The 17,209-nt window shown below is 35.7% G+C and overlaps 1 long non-coding RNA gene across 1 annotated transcript in view; it reads right to left on the bottom strand.

Annotated features, from left to right (window-relative positions):
* Positions 1 to 5,623: 5,623 nt before the first annotated feature.
* LOC140168910 (uncharacterized) overlaps positions 5,624 to 17,209 on the bottom strand; it is a 33,128-nt gene continuing 21,542 nt past the window's right edge. The window contains exons 2-3 of the long non-coding RNA XR_011861282.1: positions 6,043 to 6,075; positions 5,624 to 5,717 (exon numbers count right to left, since the gene is read on the bottom strand). This is a non-coding gene — a long non-coding RNA (uncharacterized lncRNA). The remainder of the gene's footprint in view (positions 5,718 to 6,042; positions 6,076 to 17,209) is intronic.

The following is a 17,209-nucleotide window of genomic DNA, read 5'->3' as shown; positions in this document are numbered from 1 at the left end:
CCGAATGTTTGGAAGAATGCACCAATTCTAGATCCAATTAGGGATGAATCAATACTTTTTGATGCAGTCCTTATAGAAGCCTGGTCTTCGAAGATGTTTATACACGCCATGGTTAATAATAAGATAATATATTCCACCTATCTGTATGAACTACTGGTGTAGAAGATTCCCCAATTACAATTTTAATTGGGAAAATATATGGGGTTCAATCCCATGTTTTGGCTTATTTCACTTAATTGGAAAATTATTCATAAAATTTATTCACGAAAGAAGATACAAATTTGGAAAATTCTTGTAATGATCATACAGAGCACTTCTTTTTTCATTGTACGATTCCTATTTGGGAATTTGCTAACAGGGTTATCATAATTATAAAGGCTAGCTAAGAACTTTAGGCTTTCTGTTGAAAATGTTTTATTTAATTATCATAATGACATTACCAATGCTCGTTCAAAATATATCAAATATATGTGTTGGCAAAATGTGAATTGGCAAATTCAGATACGGTGGTCGTCGTTGTCCTCTGTTCCTCTTTAGGCGTGAACTCGGTATGAGGGGTTTGTTCTGCGATGAGATTAGATAGTTGATCGCAGATCCACAGTTTAGATGACTTCCGTGTCTGTTCTTGTCTCTGTCATTTTGCTTAAATTATTTGTTTGATTTTCTTATTATATGTGTAAATTGTTTGTAATAACTATATGTGCTGTGCAATAAGTTTGTAATATTTATAGTGAATTAAAGTGAATAAAGGCTTTTGCCTGACATGCAATGTCAACAGATTTTAAAAAAATCATTTCGCCATAAAATTTGTATTCTAATAAATAAAATCAAAATAAAATCAAAATTATGTGATATCATAAATACATTCCTCGTATTGAGAATGTAATTTGATGTGTCTGATATGCTCTCAGGTCCCACAAAAAATACTGTGCAAAGATGGGTGACCGAGCGCTCAATTATCATTTTATTATCACATTTGCCTTTTCGACGGCCATGTGTTTTGATGTTTGATTTTTGAAAAGCAGTTTTCCAGTGTTTCTACAACATGTACCAGGGGCTTACCACTTCTACAGTTGCTACTCTCTTGGTACTTCCTGGAATAGCATATTAAGATCACATCTGACTCTTCAATAGCTTTTGCCATTCTGTCACCCAGACCTTCACCAGCTGTATTATACAATTAATTTTAGAAACACAGTCAAGAAAATAGGAACATAGAAAGTATATCAACGATTCATTCAATTTTACTGCTGCAACTTTAGAAGATATATACCCATAGACCAACTATTAATAGCTCCCTATTCCTAAGGGCCCCCTATGAACAACACAATCCAGATTAGAAAAGCCAATTTTCAATTTCGAAAACACCTTGGACGCGTTGAAGATTTTAGCTGAATTTCCTCTTCTAGAACGTGTTATCATCTTCTCTGGTCCAACGTATGAAACTTGCATTGGGGCTGGTAAAAACAGGTTTGATAGGGTAATGTAAATAAGCCACCCCCCCCCCCCTCACTCCCCCGATGAATGTTGAATCCTACTTTTTTGGTCACACGCGCCTAGTGGCACCCAACATTGACTGGTGGGGAAAGGGGAAGGTTGGGGTGTTAGAAAATGGTTTAGGCTTGACACCAACGAAACCTCCACTTTATCAAGTTAATAATAACGGAAATAAGGCCATAACATAGTGTACGTTTTCCATAAGTGTCCCAACACATTTTGGCCATGGTTGTATTTGAAAAAAAAAAAAAAAAATCATCTAATTTCAGTTCTTTGCTTATAACTCAAAAAGTAAATATGATATTGACACCAAATTTGGAGCTGTTAGAGATCTTATCATATGGCTTTACCATAAAATTTATAGATGGCTGCATTTTAATTTTCGGGACTGGTCACTAAAAAAGTTTTAAAGCGATATTTTGGCCCTGTCTAAGTTCACTATTCCTCACTTTAACTGTCAAAACTTAGGTTTTAAAATGGCAAATTATTGTTTCCACCAATTAAAATCTTACATTAAAACTATAGAAGAAAATAAAAGTTATCAAAACATCTCGTGATCAAAAAACAAATAAAGGAATCGAACCCATGTACTCATGTTTTCCCAATTTAACGCAATCTACCACAAATGAAGCAACGGAGTAAATCAACTTGTTAGCATTAATTTAGACTACATACAATGATGGATGAACAAGTACAGTGTGTTAGCTCAGTTGATACTCTGCTTTTATTTGTGATGTTATTTATAAAAATAAAAATCCTACACATTTTCATTTAAACAGAAAAGTGAGAAATTGGTCATTTTAATAAGAAACCAAAAAAAAAATAAAAAAATTTAATCGTTAGGACTCGAACTCGGACTTTTTGCGAATAAGACAGACGACTAAGCAACTGAGCTAATAGGTTCAAGTAACATTACGAGGTATTTTTGGGTATAAAAGCTATTGCTAAGTTGATAAAAGTGTTTAAACTAACCCGCTGCTTTTAGGACATGAAAATTGTCTTATTGGCTATAGAAGAACGGTATTCAAGGCCTTTTTGAAGAAAATATATTCTAAAAGTGTAAGAAAGTCTGAAACCCACGGTATGCACTCGTAAACTAAATAAAGAGATAGTAGTGATTCTCTTTTATTATAGTGCATACCGTGACACGAAATCACCTTCCGTATACAAATGTCAATGATAAATTGAATTATTGAACGGTTCACTGAGACACAGTATTATCTAAATGACCTATGTCGTGCATTGTGCTTTCAGCTTTGCGCATAATGGTATCCGCGAGTTATAAATATGTTTAATAAGGAAATGAATATATATTAGGTCTTGATGATGATGATGATATCATCATATCATCATCATCATCATCATCATCATCATCATCATCATCATCATCATTATCATTATCATTATCATTATCATCATCCAACCCATTCTCAATCTTATTTTGTACATATGATACAAATGGTCGTCAAAGCAGTTAAAATGTATATATGATACAAATTAGACCATGCGCAAGAATGGATGCGCAGTAGTCAAGGATCATCATCATCATCATCATCAAACTATACGGCAGTAAATAGCGCCCTCTGTTGATCAAAATTCACTTTAGTAAGTACTTTTTAAGAGAGTTAATTAATATTTGAGTTAATATTGTTAATTTAAAAACTGAAATGAGGTATGGGGCTGGCTGGGGGTGGCTACGGGGCGTTAGCTCAAGGACAATATTGTTCAAGGTTGCGCCGCAGGCCTATAAAGAAACAATGTTGCTCCCAATACAATAGCAAACAAGCTTAAACTGTAAATTAGCCACCGATAGAGGGCAGGGCCTGAAGAATGAGGGAAATTACGGGGTAAAAATGTAAAATAAGTAGAAAGTGTGAAATGGGTGACGGACGGTCTCTAAGTATGGATATGGGTGACGGGCTGTCGATAACAGAATCTCATTTTCGCTATCGACAGCCCGTCACCTAGTAGAGACAGCCCGTCACCCTTAAGGTTATCCTAACCCTAATCCTAATCCCCTTACCCTATCCCTAATCCTAACCCTAACCTAACCCTAATCCTAACCCTAACCCTGACCCACTAACCCTATCCCTAACCACCTAACCCTAACCCTAACCCTAACCCTAACCCTAACCCTAACCCTAACCCTAACCTAACCCTAACCCTAACCCTAACCCTAACCCTAACCCTAACCCTAACCCTAACCCTAACCCTAACCCTAATCCCCTAACCCTAACCCTAACCCTAACCCTAACACTAACCCCTAACCCTAACCCTAACCCTAACCCCCTAACCCTAACCCTAACCCTAACCCACTAATCCTAACCCTAATCCACTATCCCTAACCCTAACCTTAATGTAACATTGACCAACAGTAACCTTAATGTATAAAATTGGCCAACAGCACCATTAATGTAACACAGAGGGCGCTAATTACTGCCGTGCTAAATATACAAAATAAGCATCATCATCACTTCAGTGAAATGCGCAGAAGTCGGATTTTTCTTAAAATGTAATATATTTACATTTTAATCTTTCTATTGCGCATGCCTTAAAATGTATCATATAAACAAAATTAGGTGTTCACGATTTGTAACATATATACAATTTAGCTAGAGAATGTCTTGCATCATCATCATCATCATCATCATCATCATCATCATCATCATCATCATAATCATCATCATTGGATCCAAAAGGTGTGCCTATGCCTGTAATAGACTAGTCGAATTTCTTGGAAAGGGGCATAAGCCATCAAGGTGCATTTTTTGTTTAAAGTGGTATCTATGACTTTTAAGTCAATTTGGGTATGCCGAGTTCATGAATCACGGTTACCAAAAATAATTTATATGCTTTGACCTGCTAATTTGCATCAAGCAAAATGACTACCAAAGTCATTTGAGTTTTTCATACTAATTTAATGATTTTGGTGGATATTTTGTTTTTATGCAAATTAAAATGTCAAAACATTACAATTATTGATGGTATCCATGTTTGTTGGATTCAGCCTACCCAAATTGACTTTAAAAAACATAGATACCGTTTTTAACTTTAAAAAAACGCACCTAAGACTTCTATTTCTCAACAGAAAGTCGACTAGTCTAATAGGATATGAAGGTGAATAGTCAATGATGTTTGCTATCTTCTGAAGATGATGAAATTCTGATTTAGGAATTATGTATAATATTATGATAATTACTTTTTTTTTATGTGCTATGTTATTTTTTAAACGTAAGTTTCTTTGAAAGCGCTTTAATATATTTCAGTCATAAAATGTAATTTAAGCCCACTCCTGCCGACTTTAATTATATTTACACGATTTACTCGTTGCAAATACCACATACGTTTTTGATGCAAACGATGAAAATTATTAAAGTTTATTATTTTGTCTCAAAATTAGCTTTTTTTAATTTTAAGTATTTTTTCCAAAGTCACTCTTTTAAAAGACTTCAATCAATTCCTGTCAACAAATATCATGTATTTCTGGCGACTAAATCACTACTCTTTCGAAATAAAACGTCCTTTTAAGCAAAATACGTAGTTCTCATATGTTAATAATGTTCAGCACGCACTGTAAAATACATGATATTGCGTATAAAAAGTGACTGTATCCTTATATCACGCGAGGAAAATCCAATTTTTTTATATAAGTGAAAAGATAAATAGTTTCTCCATTTTCATGTAAAATTTGATGAAAATCCAAGCTATGGTTGAGGAGATATGGGCCAAAACACACATTTTAAAATTTGATTTTTTTTTTGTACCTTAGAGACAATGCTGGCCATAAGTGTAAGGACGGTTTGATAGGGTAATGTAAATAAGCACCCACTTCCCCCCGATGAATGTTGAATACTACTTTTTGGTCACACGCGCCTAGTGGCACCCAACATTGACTGGTGGGGAAAGGGGAGGGTTGGGGTGTTAGGAAAGGGTTTACGCGTGGCACCAAAGAAACCTCCACTTTATCAAGTTAATAATAACGGAAATAAGGCCATAATATAGTGTATGTTTTCCAAAAGTGTCCCAACACATTTTGGCCATGGTTGTAGCTTATCACACTTATCAAAGTATAAAGAATAGTGCATGGTAAAAATTGTGCAACATACGCTGTTCAGCAATATCTTCGTTTATCCAAGCTGAGATCCCCACCGCCTTGAGTTTATCTCGGAGTTTCATCATGCGGTCTTTAGCCTCCCAGTTGTAACTAATCATAACGTTACCTGTTTGAAGTGTAATGTGGAAACACTATAGTCACGCATGAAAAAAAGAGGTGACAAGCATGGCAATCCATGCATCTAAAATATCTCATCGCACTGGAACAAGTTGTACTGCGGAAAAGCGCTATAGAAATGTCTTATGTATATGTACTTTACTATTTAAGGTATTTTTGTGTGTGTATTTTTTATAATCAATTTGAATTGCTAAACCTCAGAATAAGGACTGATTAACTTGATGACACAACATAACAGTAAATGTATTGTTATATTACACAAGAAGTAAAGTTATTTTTGTGAAACTTAAAAGGTAAAATTAATTTTAACTTACGTTTTGATGAAAACTGCTTTGATGAAGCCATATCTGTAAATGTAAATTAATATGATATGACAGTATCTTTAGTATTTGTGATATTAACTTCAATATCAATAATAATCAAAAATATTAATATCAATAATAAATAGAAATATCACTCATATCAATAATAATCAAAAATATTAATATAAATCTCAATAATAATCAAAAATATTAAAGTCAATATCAAGAATAATCCAAACTATAAAGTATTTGGTCAATTCCAGACAAAACGGGACAAAATTCTCTCTGGGGCCATTTTAAAAATGTTTTCCTTTTCAATTCTAGACTTATCAAATGAGAAGATCATATCTAGTGAATCATCAGGTGGAAGTGCCATCGGATTGAAAAATAACGTTCCTTGCAAGACCAAATAAAGTGTTAAATGCGCATATGCATGTTACCCACGAATTCAAGCCTTTTTTACCTGTTGTACGCCATAAAATTTCACTTTCTTTAATATCTTTCAATATTTTACGTGTGACCCATATACATTAGAAATCGGTGAAGACTTTGAACGTAAAATAGAATTTTATTACATATATCTACAAAGGCACAGGTAATATTGTGTCAATTCTTCGAGCTCTTTCCAAAGTGGCTGTCATTTCACATTGCTGCATTAGTTCAAAAGATTAGAATAAGTACTTTATAGAAATATAAAGTTAGATTTTGGATCTCGTCGCAGGATGAGGACCTCCGATGGATTCGTGGGGTAACAGCGTCTGAAAAATAGCAAATTCCTATTAATTTTTTAATAAAAATAAAAATTACTTTTCCGTATATCAATAATTCAGGCTACAATGGCACTAAAATGAATTTTAATCAAAATACAAACTACATGGAATATTTAGAATTGATCATTATGGCATTTTGGGTATAACAATTTTGAGAATAATGAAGTTGCCAAATTCAAAAAGACATAGCAAACAGTTTTATATTATTATTTTAAGTAAAATCATTCCCTATTTTCATGCAGCAATATTCTATTAAATCGTGTTTGATGGTTCATATGAACTAAAACACTATCAAGACATTGTTAACTATAATTTAAGTAGGGATTCATGGGTAACCAAAATGTTCGTGGGTAACACATATTTGAAGGTATGTATTGGTAAGCGGCAGAATAGAAAATATTACAGAAGGTTGGAAATCATCATGTGGTTTATTCCTCCATTGTGTTTCAATGATTCCCGTTTCTCTAACCAATTGCATTCACCCAAAAAATGGTAATTTAGGATAATCAATCAAAACCTCACGATAGAGCTTCAGTATACCTTCACGAGGACGCTATTAAACAGGACTGTTTTGGAACCTATTTCGCATGTTTTCAAAATGTTAAGATGAATAAGAAACATGTAATTTACGAGTAAATCCTTGGATTTGTGGGTAAAGCCGAATTCGTGGGTAAAGTTATTAGTACTATAGTACCGTTTGGGGTTTGCGTTTCTTAGGTGCATAAACTGTAAGTACTGTAAAATTATAGCATACCCATGGCTTCAATATGTGCTGATTTAGATTTAAAATGAATGTTCGCCTTGTTTTTCAATGTTAGCATCTATTCGGGATTCGTGGGTATCAAAAGTTTAAACCGTCGTAGATTTGTTTTAAAGCGGTGAGCGTATTTATACGATTTACAATTTTAAGCGCTTGTCAAACTAAATTCAGTGTCCAATGTCATTAAATGTTAATTTAAGTTATGGCAATTATATTTGCTGGACTCGTGGATAACATTTGATACGTGGGTAACGTCAAATTTGATTTTGTGGAATTTTATGGGTAAAATGTATTTGTAATAAAATAATAAGAATTATAGTACGAAACTTTATTTCATGATATATTCATTTATGGCATATTCACTTAATATTTTTCAGAACGATCATTTTATTTTTGAAAGGCGGGTAACAAAATTTGCCAAATTGACTTAATGGCATCTAGATTCCACAAACTTTGGTAGAATTCAATCGTTTACATATGATGAGAGATCATGCAAACTTCTGTCTAACGATAATAATTTCATTTTGATTGAAGGACATTCAATGACATATATGGTGCTTTATCTTTGAATTCGTGGGTAACGCCAATTCATTTAAGCCATCATAACTTGGTATGACTTGCTAGTAAAGGCCTATATGCTCAAAGAGAGCACATTGGACGTGACATGATATGCTCCATCAATAACGTGATTTCCTTTATTAATGACGTTTTAAAGTGGAAAGTTAACATAGAGAGAATGTTGTGCCGCTTTCGCTGGAATTGACCATTTTACATCAATATCAAAAATAATCAGAAATATTACACATATCAATATTAATCAAAAAATATTAATACAAATAATTATCAATAATAACTTTTGGTTATTATTGATATTGAGGTTAATATTTTTGATTATTATTGATATTTTTGAGTGGATAACCAGAACGCTGTGAAGAGTGGGGACGCTTAAATGCACTATACGACCCGCACACACACAGGCTTTGATGTTGGCCGCTGTCAGCTGCCGTTCCTTGCCGCAAGCAAATCCGCTGCCAGCCGCCTGACCTCGTTGCTTGTTGTCGGGCTCCGTCGAGACATCGTCACTCGCCGCCCAGACAACGTCCAGTTTTGGTCGCTAGGAAACGGCGACTTGCGACCAAAACCGGACGTTGTCTGGGCGGCGAGTGACGATGTCTCGACGGAGCCCGACAACAAGCAACGAGGTCGGACGGCTGGCAGCGGATTTGCTTGCGGCAAGGAACGGCAGCTGACGGTGGATTGCGGCGATGATGACGTGACTCAGCGGCCGACATCAAAGCCTGTGTGTGCGGGTCGTATAGTCCACTTTGGCGTTTCCACTCTTCACAACGTTCTGATCATCCACTCAAAAATACCAATATCAATGCTAATCAAAAATATTAACATCAATATGAACAATAATCAAACATATTAAAATCAATATAAATAATAATCCAAACTATTAATATCTATATCAATAATAATCAAAAATATTAACATCAATATCAATAATAATCAAAAATATTACACATATCAATAATAATAAAAAATAGTAACATCAATATCAATTACAATTAGTGTAGCTCTGACTTCCTCAGGCCAAAGTACCTAAGAATGAGACATGTAGACCGCTCCTTGCCTACTGATGACTCTGAAAAGAGCCGTTCACTGAAGACTGCCCCTTGTCAACAGAGAACAAGCAGATCTCGCCTATCTGCGAATATACATGTTTTTATGGTTCTGAAAAGAGCCGTTCACCGAATACTGCCCCATGTCTACAGAAACAAGCAGACCTCGCCTATCTGCTGATTTTAAAGGTTTGATGGCTCTGAAAAGAGCCGTTCACTGAAGACTGTCCCTTGTCTACAGAAACAAACAGTCTTCAGTGAACGGCTCTTTTCAGAGCCACCAAAACCTGTATATTAGCAGATAGTCGAGATCTCCTTGTTCTCTTTTGACAAGGGGCGGTCTTCAGTGAACGGCTCTTTTCAGAGTCATCAGTAGGTAAGGGTGGTCTACATGTCTCATTCTTAGGTACTTTGTCCTGAAGAAGTCAGAGCTACTCCTGACGAAAGCTTGACAGTTCTAAACTTGTCCGACGGCAACCCGCTAAAAACCCACTAATTGTTATGAATTCGCGTCGTAAAAGCCTATCCCACAATCAATATCAATAATAATAAAAAATATTACACATATCAATAATAATATTAAAAAAATAATATAAATATCAATAATAATCAAAAATAGTAAAATCAATGTCAATAATAATGTAAACTATTAATATGTATATCAATAATAATAAAAAATATTACACATATCAATAATAATAATAAAAAAATATCAATATCAATAATAATCAAAATATTAAAATCAATATCAATAATAATCCAAACTATTATATCAATATCAATAATAATCAAAAATATTAATATCAATATAATTTATCAATAATGATCAAAAATATTAACATCAATATCAATATCAATAATAATCAGAAATATTTATATTTTTGATTATTATTGATATTTTTTTATATGAACTTCAAAATTGCATCGTGCCGGACAGTCTATTGAAATTGAACTGACGTCAAAAAATGTTAAAATCGTGGACCATCGTTTAAAAATCGTAACCCATCGCAGACCACCGTTTCAATGCCGCAGGTACTCGCAAACGACCCGCCATCAACAGTCAATATCCGTCACTCTCCGGACAAAATTCGCAAGTCACTGTCGCACCAATATCGTTACAATTCGTCGTCCAAATTCCATAGTGGCGTATAGTGGGGCGCCGCGAATAAACAACTTTTCGAGAAAATCGGGTTTGAAGAAATTTAAAATCGAGTTGTGTAAATCAGACATTCATTATATTTTGTAAATGATGTGAAATTTCTGTAGTAAACTAAATAGATTTTATTGTTATATATTTTTCAAAAGAAATAAATACATACGATTGCTGGCAAACTGAAAATAAAACTATACGTCACTATGGAAAACAAACAAAACGCAATACCTTAACCTAACGTTAACCGTACGCCACCTCGGTCGCCGTGTATTCCCTATGGCGTTACTTTTCGTCGTCCGTATTCCATAGTGGCGTATAGGTCCGATACGCGTACGCCACTATGACATACGATGTTTTTCATTTTTGCCGATATTTCATTAATGTGTATAAAAAGTGGCGTATGGTCGATACGCCACTATGGAATACAAAAATGTCACTTTGTAACTATACGCCACATTTAATTAATTAATTACTAATTAATTAGCTAATTATGACTGATGAGACTTAGAAAAAATGAAAGAGAACATCATTAAAAACATATGTGCCAATTTTCAAAAAAATGACCAAAAATCACTATACGCCACTATGGAATACAGCCGACGAATTTCGTTACTTGCCGCAACGTGTCGTCAGGGTTCGAGATGTGACGTCACTTGCCGTTGTTTTTTCGTCAATGGTCGTTGACAACGACTACCAACGAAATTGTGACGACCCGCAATCAACAGTCAACATCCGTCACCCTCCAGACAAAATTCGCAAGCCATTGTCGCACCAAGATCATTACAATTTCGTTTCCTTTAAGGGCTGGGGTAGCGACGTTGGTCAGGGTAGCCCCTGTCGAAAAGTAAAGATGCCCTACACTCATTATCATGTGTGATAACTGCCATGGGTCAGTACATGTCATGTATACTCTTTTTTTACTAACTTTTATATCTGGTCAGATTTTTGGGGCAAATTAGTGAAAAATCGGTTTTTTGCACATTTTTCATTAAAGAGAAATGTCAGAAACAATCGCTGTTGGACAGTTATTATACATACATACACACAAAATTTCAGTATGGTTTTAGCACCTGCGAGTTTTCCATTTAAATATTACACTCGAATTTGTCTTCCCATTTTGCTGTTTTCTGTCGGTTTTATGTATGTTTTCGCATTAAGAATCGTTTTTCACAATGACATGCTCAAAATTTTGGTCTGACCGTCGGCATTTCTTGCAAACATTATACGCATTACAACCGAATTTTATTCAAGTCACTCTATGTGTATATTTTGGTTGCTACCGAAGTTTGCAAGTGATATAAACACAGTGAGACACATGTAAAAAAGCGAGAAAATTGTTTCTCGTAAATTGGCAGTCTAGATGTTTCGTGAAAAACGTCGGTTTCTGGGGTAATTCTGATATTTATACTCACATTGTTTTTCCTCAGAGTGCCTGCAGTTTAGATATTCCATTTTCTTCTGAAATAGACTATTTTATAGTCTATTTTGAGTCCAATTCTGGTAGAAAGTCGAGCTAGCTCGTATAATTAATATGGTTTTAAATGGCACGCCATTTTATTTATTCGTCCTTGACCCATGATGACACGTGATCTATTTTGAGGCAGAAAGTAATTCCTTATGACAATTCTACTTCAACTGTGCATAGTAAACCTAATTTTTATTGTTGCTTTTTGCAATATTTGCAAGAATTTAGAAAAAAAGACATTTTTCAGCCATTTTAAAGCCCAAAAATATAAATATTTATCAGTATCATTACGTACGATCTCAGGTCACGTCCTATTAACGTCCTATTGCGCTTAGCGTGCACAAGTAATATGAATGAGACTACATAGTGGGAATTTCCCACAGAGGTCAAACATGCGAAGAAAAGTTAGATCACTCAGCTCACATCATGATCATGCACTATTATGGCAATTCTTTCCTACTTTTCTGACTGTTTGCTGCTCAAATTTGTTGTCCAGTTATCCGTGAATGTTAGTCCCTATAATCATTCAATGGAATTATTTTGCCTAGCTATAGCATAATGTTCAAACAAGAATCACAAACGTTGCGATCAAAATTCGGCAGTCTTTATCATAGTTATTATAACATGTATAACCACACCAGAGAAGATGTTATAACCATTAAGACACATCGTTCGTAACCCGGCGCACAAAGACAAGGTCAAAAGGATGCAGAAGAAACAAAAACTTCAACCTGAACCAGGTAATGTTTGATTTTAATATAAAGCATGAAAATGAAGCCAGCTATGAATATGTGTACTATTCATTGGGGCTGTGCTGTGTGCAATATGGGGCGGTGGGATTTCTTTTGGAATACCCTACCTACCACTGCAGATTTTCAATGTCATCTTTTATGAACGACCGATACACATACACTGTGAATTTAAAAAGATGGTACCAGGGTATTCTAAAAGATGGCCGGGCGGTGCAATAAATTGTGAGCCCTGATTTCCAAACGGTTGCCAAAAATCGCTTGCCCCCCCTCTCGGCCCGCCAAAATTTGCTTGCCCTCCCTCCCCCGGCCCGCCAAAATATCTTTGCTCCCCAACTTTACACATGTCAAATTTTGGGATCCCAATTTGCAAACCTTAAATGGCCTAGATCATGTTGCGAGTGCCGCATGCTAGAAAATTTGCATATTAAAAGCGTTTCGGTACTTTTTTTCCTAAGCCTTTTTAGAGCGTTTTATTTTAAAGGCGGCCCGGCATGAATATGTGCCAAAAATCGCTTGCCCCTCCCTCTCAGCTGGCCAAAAATCCTTCCCTTCTTGGCTCAGCAAAATTGCCCCCCCCTCGGCCTGCCAACAAATCTTTGCCCTTCCCCTTTGCACATGCCACATTTTTGGGTTCCCAATTTGCAAACTTTCTCAGATTTATAATTACATGATTAGCGAGCAGGAAATTGTACATTTTAAACGTTTCTGTAGTGTGTTGCTATTTTAGCATGTGTAATTTAAAGGGTGCTCTGTAAATGTATGCCAAAATTGTACCTCCCCCATTCCCAGCCAGCCAAAAATTGCTTGCCCTCTCACCTTTTGGCTCGTTAAAAAAACCCACAAAAAAAAATATATATACGGTACCCTCCCCTAGGGCTCATAATTATTGCAAAGCCTCTAAGTGAAACTTATGCATTCCCAGGCTAATAATAATATGATAATGGATTTATGGGGAAGATGTTTATTTTGTCAAGACCGTAACCATGATTCTTTGTGGGGGTGCTGATTGGGGGGGCAATTTTGTGGAAGTAGACTTTCTTCCACAAATTTTGACCAAAAAAGCTTTAAAAATCGCTTGCAAATTATTACATTTTGGGGCTTTTTGTATACTTTTGCAAATTGGGGGGGGGGGCTGCCCCACCCGCACTCCAGTCTAGCATAAAATTGGGCTCTGAGAGCTTCATTAGTTTACGATAGAGAACACTAAAATATCAAAACGGTAGGTGGTAAGTGCAGTCATTTTTACTCTGCGTTTCATGGTTTCAACACAGGAGAACTTTTGTGTTTATGTCAGAAATTTAGCAAAATATTGTGACAATTATTTTACTTGATCTTTTCGAGCAAATGTTGCCTATTTCGAGAAATTCAAAATATTTTGGTTCACTTTTCTCGCTGTAATCAACATTTCCCACAGATTGAGCAAACTTAGTGGCAAATTGAGTCATATACCCCTTTGTGCACATTGATTGAAACAAAAATCACACTCAGCAGAGTTTTTTTACAGTCGTCAGTCGGTCAGGTTAGGGGTACTGCACCCTGGCCAATTTAGTGCTTATTTTTGCATTTTTCTCAAAAATTATAGCGCATTTGATACAAGTAAGATATGTATATGTTAGGGGCATACAAGGACTACAACTACTGCACTGAAAATTCAGCGACTCAAGGCAAGTAGTTATTGATTTATTGATCAAATAATGGTTTCCCCTCGTTTTTGACTGGAACTCCACAACTGTTGCCTGTGCTGAAATAAAATTTCCAGTGCAAGAGTTGCAGTCCTTGCCCCTATAATATACATATTACTTGTCACCAATCAATGCGCTCTAATTTTTGAGAAAATACAAAAATAGGCACAAAATTGGGCAGGGTGTAGTACCCTTAGACAAACTCACCTATATGTTAATTTCTCGCATCACAAACATTGCATTTAGGCTAACACATGGAAACCCTTTGTTTGGCAATATAAGCAGTTTGGTCGGGAATTAAAATTTTGAGTTTCATTTTGATAATGCTGGCAATATTTTACACATACACTGAATCGCATTTGTTTTGTATCTCAAATGCAGTTGCTGACATGGACACAAGCAGTGATGAGGATGTACTCCCAAGAAAAAACATCTACTTGCATATAACGGTTAAGTATTTGTTCAACTGAACAGCCACAGCAGCACTCCAAAGATGTGCTGTCACATATTTGCATTGTCTGCAACAAAGTGAAATACCCTGCCACAAAGGAAGCAGATTGAGATGCCAAGGGGCTCTGACATCTTGTACTTTCATAAGACAGAAATTGACGAAAGCCGTAGATGACAAATCATAGCAAAGACTGAAGGTGCATGCAGCAGCTTACAGGACCGGACAAACTGTGTTGTGCTAGTGGTTTGAAGTATCATGCAACATGCTACAGGGATTTTATCCCATATTAATTACCAACTCAACTTCAACTCCCAGGAATAATGTACATGTAGAGTATACTTTGTAGATACAGCAATCCAGCTGTTTATGTTTGTGAATTCATGTGTTCAAGAGAAAGTCATAAGAGCCTCAAAGACTCAAAAAGTTGAATAAACTGTTAGTAGAGCAGGTAAAAGAGACAGACAGAGAAGATATTTCTTCTTATAAAACAACAATAAAGGCTGCAGCAGACATTTTCAGTTCACAGCTATGCCGTGTAAAACCACATCAGCACAACTGAAGTGAAATGGTGTATATGACACTTTGTTGATGACTGGCTTTATGATGAGTGTCAATAGTTAAGGAATTGCAGATTCTAAGTGAGACAATTCAGTGTTCTTCAAGTGATGTAAACAGACTCGGAGACATTAATTATGTATTATATTTATAGGAAGTTTATTGACATTTGACACACTGCTTTGGATAACCATGAACACATTTCAATTTTGATACTTGGAAGTGTATGATTACAGACATCAAATAAATGTCAGGGCTGTCTATTCTTCTATTATTCACCCCCCCCCACACACACACACACCAGGGGAGGAAATAATTTTACCCCTTTGAGGAAGAATTTGGTTTTTTCAAAGAAAAAAAAGCTAGTTTCAAGGAAGATTAAAATAAAATGAATTATTATGTTATGGAGATGGGCTATGTAATTGGATTGGCTGGCAGTGACCGCTCTACAGGGTATGCAAATTATCAAGTGTCATTTAGGAAAGAATTATAATGGGTTTATATCATTTTATACATGTAGCAGTCTGTGGCTTTTACCCATCCCCATCAACAAAAATAATGATTTTGTAGGAAAACCAGGGAATGCTTAAAACAGGACAGTTGGTCAGTAATTTGTCCTCGCCTGGGCAATAGTGATCACTTATAATAATAATAAAGAGCCTACATATACCCCATTGTGGCCTGCAGGGGCATGTACACCATCCGCAATAATAAAAACATGTAAAAAGGGTAGTATTCCGCAGGTACTGAGGCATGTTACATGGGTAGTACGCACAAGGTGCTACAAAATTACGGTTGCATTTGATAAATTTCAATTTGCATAATCAATTAGGGCCACTAATTAGAAAAGTTGATTAGGGTCCTAATTATTTTTATGCAAATTATGGAAAATTGCCAAATACATCCATAGGTTTGTTGCATTTTATGTGTATAGCCCATGTACCAAGTTTCAGTACTACCATACCTCTTATACAGCCCTCGAATTAAGGATCTGAAGGGGCACGGCAACTTTTTTAGGGCAAGTTGAAAATTGCCTTGGATTTTAACAGAAAAGGCAAGGCAGCACGGCAGTTTGTAATATTTCAAGAGGGCATCATGGCAACTGTTGAAAATTTGAGAAGGGCACCAAGGCAATTTCTCAAAAGTGATGAAAACACACACAAACATTGATAGATGATTTTATAATGAAGGGGCAGGGCTGGGGCACCGACGGCAACGTCATTAGAGGGCACGGCAAGTGACTGCCTTGGGTAAAGGACATATTTTGAGGGCATTACGGCAGTGGGGATGGGCACCCACGGCAAAATGCCATGGGTGCCGTGGGTTAATTCGAGGGCTGCTCTTATAATTGTATCTGAAAACTTTACTTTGCATAATTCATGCATATATAATGAAAAAATTACCTGACAACACTTCATGCCAAAAATAAAGAAAATTATAAAAAGAAAGTTGTTGCCAATTTGTTGGTTTTGTACCATTTTGACAGACCATATCTTGAGAACCGAATGTCCGATTAAAATCAAAATTTGTAATTTTGTAATCAGGAGAGCATGGACTTTTAAATTAGAAAAAAAAATCTATATAATAGTGTTACCTTAGTTAAAACGTATTGAATAAACGTTTTAAGAACATTTTTGTGTTTGCTGGGAACACATTGCCCAGAGGTTTTTTTTAAAGATGTGTCTCAATTTCACTTAATTGTTGACCAAAGTGAGAGGGGTGGACCAAATATTTTCTCCTCCATTTTTTTCCCTAGTAAATACTTCTTATTACCACTGACTCGTGCCCCCACCTGGGCCCCCCCCCACTAGCTATGGCTATATAATAACATGGTTCATTGAACTTCATTCTCATATTTGAAGGGTATATTTTTGTTGTCTATCGCTACAAGATGAAAATAATTCTCAGGTATATCAAATCATTTTTAAATGAACATGTACGTTTTCAAGATTTTGTACACATTACA

The sequence above is a fragment of the Amphiura filiformis genome, chromosome 14, assembly GCF_039555335.1.
Source record: "Amphiura filiformis chromosome 14, Afil_fr2py, whole genome shotgun sequence".
In the NCBI taxonomy this organism is placed as follows: Eukaryota; Metazoa; Echinodermata; class Ophiuroidea; order Amphilepidida; family Amphiuridae; genus Amphiura; species Amphiura filiformis.
The sequence above is the reverse complement of the archived record's forward strand: the minus strand, read 5'-3'. Positions and strand labels throughout refer to the sequence as shown.